Genomic DNA, 13219 nt, shown 5'->3' with positions numbered 1-13219 from the left:
TCTGACTACTACACCACGGCCCTACCTGGGAGTTGCTTGGAGTCCAGTAGTAGAAATAAGCTTTTCAGGCAGAAGTCTGCCCTCTTCTCTACTGAGGAGACCTGACTCGGAAATCTTCCTGAGTTCATTAAAAAGTGAATTAGGAAATGTCAATGACACTATTATTTCTCTCTCTCTGCTCAGATTCCTTTGAAAGACATTTTCTAGTGAACATGCCTTTCTTATTTCTAACATTCTGGGTAGGACAGTAAAAAGGCCAGCCTGAACATATCTTTAGTTAGTAGGGATCCTGATTCTTTGAAGCATATGTTAGCATTATCACCATTTAGGAGGGCCCCCTTGCTTTTAAAGTCTAGCCACACAGCATATTGGGTCACAGCTTAAACTACCGAAAGTCCAAATTTAAGCAAGATGATAACAGGTTTACAAAGTCCAATCACTAATGAAATTACAAAATCAAAATGCATCAAAATTGTTCTGGTAGAGACAGGCAGGAATATGAAAGGGAGTCATGGAAATTAATATGCTGTGATCTAAGAAGAATGTAATTTTTTAAACTATCAATTGCTATGAACTATAGAGTCAACCCAGCCCAGCACTGCCATAATATGTATTCTGTATGAAGAACTTACGTTAACAAGGTGAGTCAGTTTTCAGGAAGTATTGTTATACTTATTATAATTATACATTCCTTAGCAGTGCTGTTTTCTCAAGCAGGCATTTTAAAGGCTAGAAATTATTCTTTAAAGCAAGCTTCTAAAAGTTCTAATTTAACATTTAGAATTTCAGTACATTATTTAAGTTGTAATCACCCATAAGTCCTATAGACCTTGTTACATTATATTTCTCCTTAGGTGGAAGCCTGAAATGAACTTGTGATACTTTTCGCTGCATCATTTCAGTGTGGGATCAATAGATGAGATGGACCAGAAGGATCTTTTTCAAAGGTGAAAGGCAGAGGCAAAATATAGACATCATGGGCTGTTGTCTAACCAGATTTTTTTAAATTTAATTTTCTTGTTTTGTCAGCTGAGGCTAACAGCAATTTTCTATTTAGGTCTGTGGCAAAGTCAATAAATTTGTCAACCTGAACCAAACTTGTTTGCTAATTTTGCAACATAGTAGTTGACTATTCAAACATTTCCAAAATGCTCCATTATATAACTGTAAAGGTGGTTTAGGTTGGGTTGAAGAGAGGGGCATGTGATCAACTAAGCAATTTCCTGAAAACTCGTGGGACATTGCATTTCACTTGGTGGGGTTTCTTAGAATGGAATATCAGAGCCTCTCCCAGGGGGCTGGGCTGAAAGCTCTTTGGGGCTTCATATTTGGGAGGGTCTCGAATTTAGATTTTTTGAAGGTATCATCAAATGATCCTAATCATGTAGTCATTTGTATTGTATGTGTGTTAAGATGTTGTTTTGTTAAATAGAAATATTTAAAATGCACTACATTTTAGTAATCCCATTTTGGATTAAAACAATGTAAAGATACATATGTATATTTGGTGTCTTAAAAAAATAGAAGTGGCTCAAGCTTCCATGGAAATCCGAGAGGCTTTGCCAAAGCAAATTAGAAAATTATTAATCTTTGCTTCTCTGTTTGCAATTAATTTTATATGTGGCTTTTGGGGGGGTAACATTTAATTATCTCTTCTTTTATTTCCAATTTTTTATTTTGTAAGTTGAGGTTAATAATTACAGAACCATGTAAAGAGATGCCTATAGTGTACCTAAGTTTTCATTACTTTACAGGTGATATAAATAAAATGACAGCTCAGGTATAGAAGTGCTTGACTCCCCTTTATCATGGCAGAGAATTCTGCTATTTGAATAATTTAGGAAGATTTCTGTAACATTTTTCTATGGATTTTCTCTATTTTTCTTTTTTTGCAAATATCTATATTAAAAGAGAAATAAAATGAAGAATTTGAAGTGCCAAAACAATGGCATCAAAAAAGATCACAAATTCTCTTTAACACTGTAAGTCTGAAAACCAAAAGGCAGACAGCAAATCTATATTAAAAAGAAGTAATTAAGATATTGTTTCTTTCTGCAGTCCTGCTAGTGTTTTCCACCTTTTAGGAAAGACCTGGGAGGTCAGGTAGACATTTACCTATGATGTGATAAAAAAAAATCAATTAGATTTTGAGTTTATGAATCTACGGTAAAAGGTAACTTCTTGGAGAATAAGGCATCATAAATACAATGTTGTATAGAAAAGTTAACAAGAAATGGAGGCAAGAGAAAAGGGAGATGACCTAAAGGGAAATTGAAGTGAGAGCAAACAAAAGCAATGAATACAGAAACAAAGGCATTACAAAAGTATTAAAAAATACGTAATTTGTTTCTTAGTCATTACTGTTTCTAAATGTCTTCTTCCAATTTGGCTACAACCAAATTTTATTTTCAAATATTATTTTGTCCTATGACTAAAATTAGAAATTTGGGTATAGTCATGATGAGAACAACAGGTTATCTCTCCCAGTGTAATTGCAAAATACCATGATGGTCTAAGATTTTTTTTTTAATTGTTGACTAATTTTAACTTGATCCCGCTGGAACTTTCTCTTTAAGGTCATTGTTGGAGGTAGAAATTTTAAACCATATAATCAATGATTTTAAATATGTATAAGAAAATTTCTTATTCAATGTACAGGTATAATCTGAATCACTGTATTTTGAGCCAATATTCTTGTATTTTCAATAGATAACATTACATTGGGATGTACATTCTAAGACCTTCTCTATACTATTTGAAGATGATAGTCATAGATTGATGAAATGGGTGTTGAAATGGATGAATTATGACCATACGTTCTCTTTCTCTATGTAAGGAAAATGAAGATTTTATTGCTAGTTCTTGTTTTTCATAAAATGATCACTTAAAATTCATAGCATTGTGAGCTAGTGAAAGTGATAAAAAGAAATAGGAATACAAGAAAAAGAGTCAAATTACCATTGGTTCCAATTTAAATTTTGTCCGTCTACCTTTCCTTCTGCCATTATTCTCAGATAGGCAAACATCACCAAACCCAAACTATCAGTCGACCTTCCTACTGCCCTCCCTGTACCCACCTCCACCTCCACCACCACCTCCACCCCATCATCTCTCCTACATTTTTACTATGCTGATTTTCTTACTTTCTTCAGAAGCATTCAAAAGATCTTCATCACTAAAAATCTGAGTTCCCTAGACTTAACACCTTTTGCAGTCTGTACTATTCCATTCTGTTCTCCTATTTTTCTCCAGAAGGTCTCTACTGGAGCCAGAATGATTCTCACTTTTGCCAGAATATACTTCTGGCATTTTAATTTTTAGCTTTTAATTTTAATCCAACATGCTAATTTACTGTAATGATTTAGTATACTTGAAGTTCAGAATTACAAGGGTATTTTTCATCTAGGATGTCTTTCCTTTTCCTCTCCACCTACTAGAATCTCACATGGACTTTCAATAGCCGGCTCAAGGTCTGTGGGCTCTCTGAAATCTTGAATGTCCTCAGTCCCTAGGGATTCCTTATTTCCTGGAGTCCTGGAGCACGCTGTGCAGTTCTGCTGACACTAATTAGGTTCTAGTCTGGGAAGCCAAGTCTCCCTTTATGTGGATGTATCTTACCCCCAGTCCCTAACCCTATAGACACACAGACCAAATCTCACATATCTATTCATGGTAGCATATATTTTAATTTCTTATGTGAAGGTCAAGTTAAAGTGTTTGTCATCTCATTCCCAGACTTGCTTCATTATTCATTACTTACGTATTTTTCATTTTATTCATTTTTAAGTTCTGCCCATATTCTGATGATTAGCTCTTTCTACTATGATACATGAAAAAAGTATGAGCCTAACTGAATCTGCTGCATGTGCCATGCATTAAAATTCAAAACAGCACAAGTCTATTAGCAAATGCGCATGAGATTACATTGTGGTATGATTTTAATAAATATTCAGAACATTAAATTATCATGCTTAAGTCTGTGTTTTGCTTATGAAAGAAAAGTTATTGTGAGTTTTGTTGAGAGCAGACCATATATTTCTTCATTAATTTTGCCCACATCTGAAAATGTCAAATGATCTAGGGAAAAAAATAGTCAAACAATGAACCAGATACTTCATTGTTTTAATTTATTAACTTTTGCCGAATTAGTTTTCGTGTGTATATATTTGATTTTTAAGTCAGTGTTAGAAAAGTTTTGTAACAAGAATTTTGCTGTGTAGAGTAGGTTTAAAAGAAACATGATTACACTCTTCAATAGAAGTCTCTTATGTGTGCTTTTAATTTTTATCCAATGCTAATTTACTATAATTATTTACTATACTTGAAGATCAGAATTACAACAAAGCCAAAGCTTACAATTTTAGGAAGAGTAAAACTTTAACGATCTATACATTTATCTCCACCCTATTTTATATGATATTATAATTTAATATCAAATTAACATATTGGAGTGCATTCATTCTTGTTTGATTGACCCACTATTAAATGAAATTTTACCAGAATAGATTTGGTTTTCTAACAATTATTGCAATTTTTTGCATGGTTAATCTTATATTTATCTGGTAACTTTGCAAACAGAAAGAAATCTTAAATTGGAAACATCACTATTAAATGATGGAAATAGAAATTTTAAAAGGAATTTTTTTGAGATTTCCCTACCGTTAAAATTAGTACATTTGTTATTATCATTGTTCCCCTAGACCATAATACTTCTCATCTGATAAAAGACAAAACTATGGGGTAACTCTAAAAAATAGACAATGAGCTAAGAGACAAGTAAAAGTAAGTTTGCCATACTATGCAGTTAATAGACCAAATGGGCACATTTGGAAAGGAAAAAAAATAGTTAACTACACATTTTGTTTAATGTTTAATGTCTTGCATCGACTTAAGAATGTCTTACTCAAGGAGCAATGTTTAGTTTTCTTTTATAGAAATAGGAATGGACACATCTGTTGTAATTTAGCATTGCTTCTGATTGGTTATTAGATTGTTCATTCATGTCATAAATACTTAAAAGGCAAAGAACCCTCAATTCTTGATTCGTTTGTGATTTGTTTTTCTTGCCTCACTTTCAAAGTAGTGTCTAGTTGATACATTTTAATAGCAGAATAAATAAATGATTTGCCAACATATAAAATATGGTAGAGTTAAAAACTCTACCTCTGACATTTGGAGAGCCAAGTAGATTTTTTTTTTAATAGAGAAAATACCTACTTAAACATTCTTTTAAAATGCCAAACAGCCTTTTGCCTACTCAGCACACTGCCTTTGGTGTAGGAGTGGTGGCTGATATTGGCCTGTGATTTCCAACTTCATGGCATCTTGAGTAACAGTACCGTTTGGAAGTGTTTGTCATTCTGTAAAATTTTCTCTGAAAAGATCAACAACTCAAAAGAAAATAACTCTTTCACTATGTAATCAATATTTTCTGGAGATTTGGATTATAATGTTTCATTAAACAATCTGACCTCATAACTATTGTTATTGTATTGTTTTACTTTGACTTCAATTCATAAGTCTTTTGAAAAAGGAATATTTCTGGATTTATCAGTCAACCAACCTAGTAAAATCTTAATAGAGAATGACACCACCAAGCTAAAACTTTCAGTGATTATTTTATTGTATGAAAGCCAAAATTCTAAAAGCAAATAGAAATTGGTGTAACTGATGTTTAATCCAAATGTACAACAGTAAACTGACTTAGCTTCTCTTTTTTTTTTTCAAGAGCTGACGCAAGTTGGACAGAAGGAGGTGTTGGGGTGAGGTGGTGGTGTTGATTGGCTTGTCTCGTTCACTCCCACTGGTCTTTAAATCAATGTCTAGGTCTCTAAAGTTTCATATAAATCAGAGCTGTTACACGGGTCTGCCATTCCAAACAAGTCAGGAAAACCTGCACAGGACTGGATAAATAATTAAGGTACAGCTGTTTTTACATGAATATTTGCACTGTTAAAATAATGCTTACTTTCTTATTTTTATTGTGTTGATTTTTTATTCATTACAAATTAAAATGTTTGAAAATACTACTTGGATAACTTTTTTTCCTCATTTTAGAAATGATCAATTCAGTATAATGTCAAACATTGAAATTATTTACCCAGGTCCTGATTGCAGTTTTCTTTTACAGATAATTTTAGGTTTAACATAAAATTAGGACAGTGAATAATAAGAAAGGGAAACATTGCAAATACAGCCAGTAAAATGTGTTTAGTTATTTATATCTCCAGGTTGATCATGGACTATAGTGAAGAATTGACATAATCTGTCTTAGGAAAAAATATGAAAGTTTAGAAGTACATTCTCAATATTACACTATTGAAGATTTTTGTTTATCTTGAAAACAAATAAAAAACCCACAAAATTTTTGACTAATCAAAGAAGGAACATCACTTCAGTGCAGCAGATGTGAATGGCTAAGACTTTGGGCTGCATCATTATCAAATGAAAAAGAAAAAATGTTGTGTCTTACCTTTTCTTCTTAATTTGACCATTTTAGTTAAGGAGTATTTTTAGAATAAAGTTACTAAAAGAAACTAGGGAATTGAATGGAATATAAGCATAGCTTTAGATTTTGAAGGAGTAGAGTCAATTATCTAAAAGTAGAGGTGTTCTCCTCAAATTTATTAATCAGACAGAGGAGAATTCCCAGTGGATTTAAGTATCCCTGTACTTTGAGCATCTTACAGAGCATATGTGGATGGTTTTAGCTAAATGCCCAGGGTATAGTAAAACTAAGAGTGTTTTGTAACTCAGTGGAAGAATATTTGAATTGATGATATATATAACATTCATGAACACTGGGCTAAAAAGTTTTAGTTTTGACAAAGTAAAGAAATTTGGGTGTGTTTTTAATAAAAGATTGCCATTTAGTTTATAGATCAAGATCCTCCAGTTCCAATTTATATTTAGATAGCATTCTGGGATTCTCTTGAAAGTATTTACATTTGTACTCCTAAGAAGTACATAAGCAACATTTAAGATCTGAAAAATGTAGCTTTGATGACTCAACTTTTGATTTTTCTTTAAACATGTTATACAGTGTGCTTTAAGGTTATTGAAGCTATTTTTTAGTTGTGTGAGTTAGTTTAAAGAAAGAGAAAATAATTATTCTAAGAAGAAGAAAAAAGTACCTCTGGGAATGGTCCAGTGTCTATTATAATGAAAGGAACTTATGGCATCCAGAACTCATGACAGATTAAGTATCATGCATTAAAATGTGGAGCATAAAGAGTTCACTATGTTAATATCATGTATGCTACATATCCCTGTGCATTCTGGAAACTACTCTTTGGGAAAATATGAACTAAAATTTATGTGGTAATTTACGTTTAAGATGACTATGTTTTCTTCTAAGAGCAGAACTAGAAAGTCTGTAAACAAAATCGCATATTCAAATCTTATGACCAGTCCTTTATACCTCATCAAATGGCTGCTTTAATTCTTATATTAGCAAGCATGTAATCTTTTCAGAAATGGGAAAAGACCTTAGTACTTGGTTATTTATCTTAACTTTTCTAGTTCTTCCTAGATATTACCTGTAAGCTATATCTGAGTAGAGGAAAAAAAAGGAAATGCTAAAATATTAGCACTAGCAATAGGAAATAGCCAAGTACAGTTCTGCTGTTATTGTTGGTTTCTTCTTTAAGAGCTACCTCAGACTGAATACTTTTATGGAAGCTAATTTCTGTGAGAACTCATGCTATAGACCAACAAGCGCTCTCACTGACAAAATATGACAAGAATGGCATTGTTAGGGAAATTAAGATAATTTAATATAAAGGTAATATTAGACTGATTGTAGTGTGAAAGCTACATTCATTTATCTGTGGTACAGGGTGGATGTAGATTTAAATAAGTTCCTTGGATACAAGATGATTTGGCTTTTAGAAGTTGCATGACCCTTGCTCAACCAAAGGGTAAATGATAGATGAGGCTATCTGCTACCTAAACCTAAATTTCAAAGTGAATTTGTCAATACTGGGTAGGCATGAAAGATGAGACAGATAGCAATGCTGGGAAATCTGCTCTGGCAGTATTAGCTCCCTTTTTCACTTTCACTTATCAGGTAAAATAAATGTTTACAGTAACTAGGGAAGGTCAGAACTTTTGCTTCTCGACTCAAGGACTGTTTTGCTTTCCAGACTTGATGTCTTTCTTTGAAGTTGAACCATATAGGTAAAATTTAAGAAATTTACTATTTTGACACCCTTACACCCTGAACTTCTTAGGTACCCATCCAAAGAACAAGACATTACAATGTTTAATAATTAGAATTTGGATATAAAGAATTAGCTACTCAGAACACTTAGATATCTTTTAATTAATATGATAGAAATGAAATTATTTTAATATAATAATATTCTAAATACTTGGTTTCAAGTATTGACTTTGTATTTTCATGAAGAGTGAATTGAATTAACAATGCAGTTGAGCACTGCTGTGCTAGAAAATCCAGTCTGTTTCTGCAAGACCTCTTTGTATTACAGAGAAACTTAACTTTAAGGAGGAGAAAGGTTAGACTATAGAAAATTCTGTTGAACTAAATTTGACTTTTCTTTAGAAGCATTTTGAACATTCTCTGTGCAACAAAGTGATTTTTTCTCCTGACAATCAGAGGAGAGAATTTTCATTTCATTTTGAAGCATTATCCTATAAAACTATAATAAAAAAACATATCTCTATCTATTAATATAACACAGGTCATATCAAATTCCATCTCCTATCTTAGTGGAATGTAACACCAGGCACTGTGCTAGATGCTGGGAATATGTAGAATCCACAACCCCTGTACCATTCCTATTCTCATGAAGCTTCCTGCCTAAGACAGTTAATTATCAAATAGGCAACTAAAAGAGTAAGTAAAAAGTGTGATAAATACTATGCAGGAGAAGAGAGCATATAGTGGCAGATCTAGTATAATGTGGGAATGTGGGGTCAGAGAAGGACACTCTGACCAATTGGCCTTTAAAGATTTTCAGGTTGTTTTAGTTAACATTGGGAGGGACCCGGGCTAAGAATGTGGGGGAATGGCAGTCCAAGCAGAGGGAACAGCGACTTAAGAGGTCCTGCAGTGGCAGTGGGGAAATGAAAGAAGCCTAATATGTTCAGTGAGTGAGGGGTGGTGGGATTCAGTATGAGACTAAAGAGCTATGTTTGGGTCAAAGTGTATAGACCTTCCAGTGTATTAGGAAATTTGACTTTAGTCTAAAAATGATGACAAAATCACAGTAGGGCCTTCAGTAGGGCAGTCATTTGGAATAACATAGTGGTCATGGAGATAGAAGTGGATGAATTTTAAATAAATGTTGAAAGAAGGACTGATAGGACTTGGTGATACGTTGGACATGAGTAGGAGGTGAAGGATAGAGAATGGGACAGCCAGGTCCACCCAGTGAGTGGTTGGGTGAATGAAGGTAGCATGTTCTGAGATGGCAAACAGCAGAAGAGTCTATGCCTATGAAAATTTTATGTTTCAATTACAGTGTTTTCCAGAAATATTCTTTTCTATCCTACCCATGCAATAATTCTTTGATTAATTCAATACATATTTATTCCAAGAAAAAGGTAAAAAATGTTAATTATATTATGCTCTAAGAGTTTGCTCAAAATCTGTTTGTTTTAGTAGGCTGAGTTCCTCAGGTGCAAGGAGTCTGTTTTGTTCATCCTCTGTGTCTTCCATAGTTTCTGATTACATTTTAGCAATTATGATATAGTCTAAAGGCTTCAAGGTATATACTTTGTGCTGTAGACAAATGATTCAGAATATTTAGTTTCTCATAATGTGCTGATTCTTTTTGAATTTTGCATTTAACCGTTGTTCCCTTAAATAGATCAGTAATATAATCTTCGGAGTTAAGATATAAGCTATGAAAACGTGTCCCAACTTTTGTGAGAGCTCCCTTGGCCAAGGCAAAAAGAGAATACATTTTTTTTTTTTTTGAGATGGAGTCTTCGTCACCCAGGCTGGAATGCAGTGGTGCAATCTCGGCTCACTGCAACCTCCGACCCCGGGTTCAAGCCATTCTCCTGCCTCAGCCTCCTGATTAGCTGGGACTACAGGCATGCGCAATCATGCCCAGCTAATTTTTGTATTTTTAGGAGAAATGGAGCTTTGCCATATTGGCCAGGCTGGTCTCAAACTCCTGACCTCAGGAGATAGACCCTCCTCAGCCTCCCAAAGCTCTGGGATTACACGCGTGAGCCACCGTGCCCATCTCAATAAATATTTTATATATGCTAAAACAGCATACAATTAGGTCTTAATTTGTTCATTTGTGAAGGGGCATCTATCTACCTCACTCATAATGTTTTTGAGAGTTTTGAGAACTGTAAAGCCCTCTTTTGTAAGTGTCTAATTATGCATATGAAATACTTATGTATGTTTGCAGGTAGATAAAGATATCAATTCAATTCTGATTACTGGAAGAGAGAAAACAGATCTAAATTTATTGAAGGCCTACTGTAGGCCAAACTTTGACACTCGTTATCTCATTTAAATTCTCACAACACTGCTTTGTGGTAAATAATATTACCTTCATTTCATAGAAAATGGAAAAGTCAGAAGTTAGTTAATGTAGCCAGGATTTATACCCAGTTTCGCTTACTGCCAAAGCCATAGTTCCTGTTCCCTGATTAGGCTTTAGTTCTCTGTAGTAGAGACAGCAATACAAAGGTGGCATAGCATGGAGGCCACTCAACTTGGTGCCTCCATTACCTCATCTGTACAATGGGAATAAGAAAAAAAAATGTACTCACCTCAGAGGACTGCTCTGAAGAACTGATAGATGTAAGGCCTTAAAACAGTGGCTGGCATGTGGTAAGTGCCATATGAGTGTTTGATATATCTTTTTTAAAAAAATTCTGGGATTAGCATGGCTTAATGCAAATGAAATGAATGAGGTTCCTATTAATATACAAAGTATATTTTTAACTGAAATATACTTTAACTGAAGCTTTTGGACTGCAAAATGTATACTTGCAGCAGCAAAGATCTCAGCCCCACTACTGCTTCCTCAGAGAAGCCTTCCCTGATCTCCCTGATCTCCCAGACTAAGTTGGATACTATGAAAGACACTGCTATGGCCCCCAGAGGGGCTGGATAAATTAAGGATGGAGTGGAGGAGGGAGGGGAGCATGCCAGTCACTGTGACCCACATGTGCAAATGACCTGAGATGTAGAGAACACGGTGGATTTCTGGAATGGAAAGGCTAGTGTAGCTAGAACACTAAGGTGAGGAGAGTGTGGAAGGAGATGAGACCAGAAAGGTGGGTGGACCAGGCAGAATCTTACCAGGCATGTTGAGAATTTTGGACTTTTTCCTCAGAGTAAAGGGAAGACATTAAATGGTTTTAAGCAAATAAATGATATGATCTGTGTTGTTGCTGTTATGTTTCAAAGATCACTCTGGGTATTGGATAAAGAATGAATGGTGGGGGCGGTTAGGGGAGGCAAAAGAGAATTGAAGATCAATTAGGAGATTTTGACGGTAGACATGATGGTAGCTTGGACAAGAGTGAAGGTGAAAGAAATGAAGAGAAAAAGACTAACTTGAGAAATACTTCAGTTTATTGTAAAAGTCAACCAGACTTTGTAAAGAACTGGATGTGGAGGGTAAGAAAGAAAAATTTATAATAGAAGGCTCTTATGCTTTTGACTTGAATAACTGGATAAATGGTGACAACATTCTTTGGAATGGAAACATTGGAAGAAGAGGGCCTATCACAAGTTAGACTTTGAACATATTGAATTTAAACTGCCTTTGAGATATATAGATGACATTTAGGCCCCTGGACACATGGGACTTGAGTTCCCAGGAGAAACCTAGGCTGTAAATTGAGAAGTCTTTGGTATATGTATTCGTCAGAGTTCTCCAGAGAAACAGAACCAACTGGAGATAAATAGACAGACAGGTATAGATGTATATAGATATAAGATGACATTTATAATGGGAATTGGCTTTCATGATTATGGAGCCAAGAGATCTCAAAGTACAGCATCTGCAAGCTGGAGAACCAGGAAAGCTGGTGGTATAATTTAATCTGAGGCCAAAGGCTGAGAAACAGGATGCTGCTGGTATAGGTATCAGAATTATGAGGTCTGGGAAGCAGGAGCTCCAATGTTCAAGGGCAGGAGAAGGCAAGAGAAGATGGGTGTCCTAGCTCAAGCAGAGAGAGTAAATTTGCCCTTCCTCTGCCTTTTTGTTCTATCTGGAATCTGGAGTGTTTGGAGGATGCTCACCTTCAGTGGTGAGAGTGGACCTTTTTTACTCAGTCTATTGATTCAAATGGTAATCTTTTCCAGAAACACCCTCACAGACACACCCCAAAATAAAGTTTTACTTGCTATCTTCCCATCCTTTAACGCAGCCACAATGACATATAAAATTAACCATCACATTATATGAAGTCTTGGGAGTGGACTGGAAGAATGGGGTTTAGGATCTAGCTTTAAGGAAGTCAAGCAATGAAATGTCACATATTTTTAAAAGGACAAACCACAAAAACTGTGAAAAGCAATAGTGGTGTCATCAGCAAATAGAAATTTTTGAGAATTCCTAGAAGGCAGAAAGAAGATAGGGTTGGAAAATCTAAGAGAAAAGGAACCAAGATAAGTGTGCTTTTCCCATAGGGAGCCCTGCAGTAGCTTCAAGTTAAGTCGATATAGACAAAGAGGAGGCATAGATCATGGGCAACCAGTGATCAGGTATCCACCAAGGAACCTCAGTTTAAACATCATGGTCTGTTTGGGATACCATTTTTGACTATAAGATAAAGCTGTGATCCAATCTGTAAAGAAAGCTCAAGAGAGGATGCTAGGATAAGTATTAGGGCCTCTACTGCAGACAAAGAGGTATAACAAGCAGGAATGGAAGCTCTACCAAAAAGAAGATACATTAAAATGCTTCACCCCCAGAGTAACTGCTCCTAGAGTGGCAGCTGTGTCTGGGAGTGGGATGCTCCTCCCACAGACAAGCAGCAGAAGAGCCACTTGCACAGAACCTACAAGGGAGCAGCCCATCAGTGAAATGGGCCCACACAATTTCAGAGAAGCTCTGAGTACCAGCTGTCCAAGCTAATCAATGCGCTCCGTCATTCACAGATATGAACAGATAACCTAGGAACACTTGAAACTAAGGAAAATGAGCAGCATGGAAGAGAAGGACCAAAGGGAACAAACAGAATAACTAACTTCAGAAGAAACATATAATTTGGGGAA

General features: G+C 35.1%; 1 protein-coding gene across 8 annotated transcripts in view; it reads left to right on the top strand.

Annotated features, from left to right (window-relative positions):
* The window catches only part of SLC38A4 (solute carrier family 38 member 4), a 259413-nt gene that overhangs the window by 214552 nt on the left and 31642 nt on the right, over positions 1-13219 (top strand). The window contains exons 1-2 of one of the 8 annotated variants that reach the window (XM_063711665.1): positions 837-947; positions 5827-5920. The gene's annotated coding sequence lies outside the window, so the exon portion shown is untranslated. 8 annotated transcript variants of the gene reach the window in all.

The sequence above is a fragment of the Pongo abelii genome, chromosome 10, assembly GCF_028885655.2.
Source record: "Pongo abelii isolate AG06213 chromosome 10, NHGRI_mPonAbe1-v2.0_pri, whole genome shotgun sequence".
NCBI lineage: Eukaryota > Metazoa > Chordata > Mammalia > Primates > Hominidae > Pongo > Pongo abelii.
The sequence above is the reverse complement of the archived record's forward strand: the minus strand, read 5'-3'. Positions and strand labels throughout refer to the sequence as shown.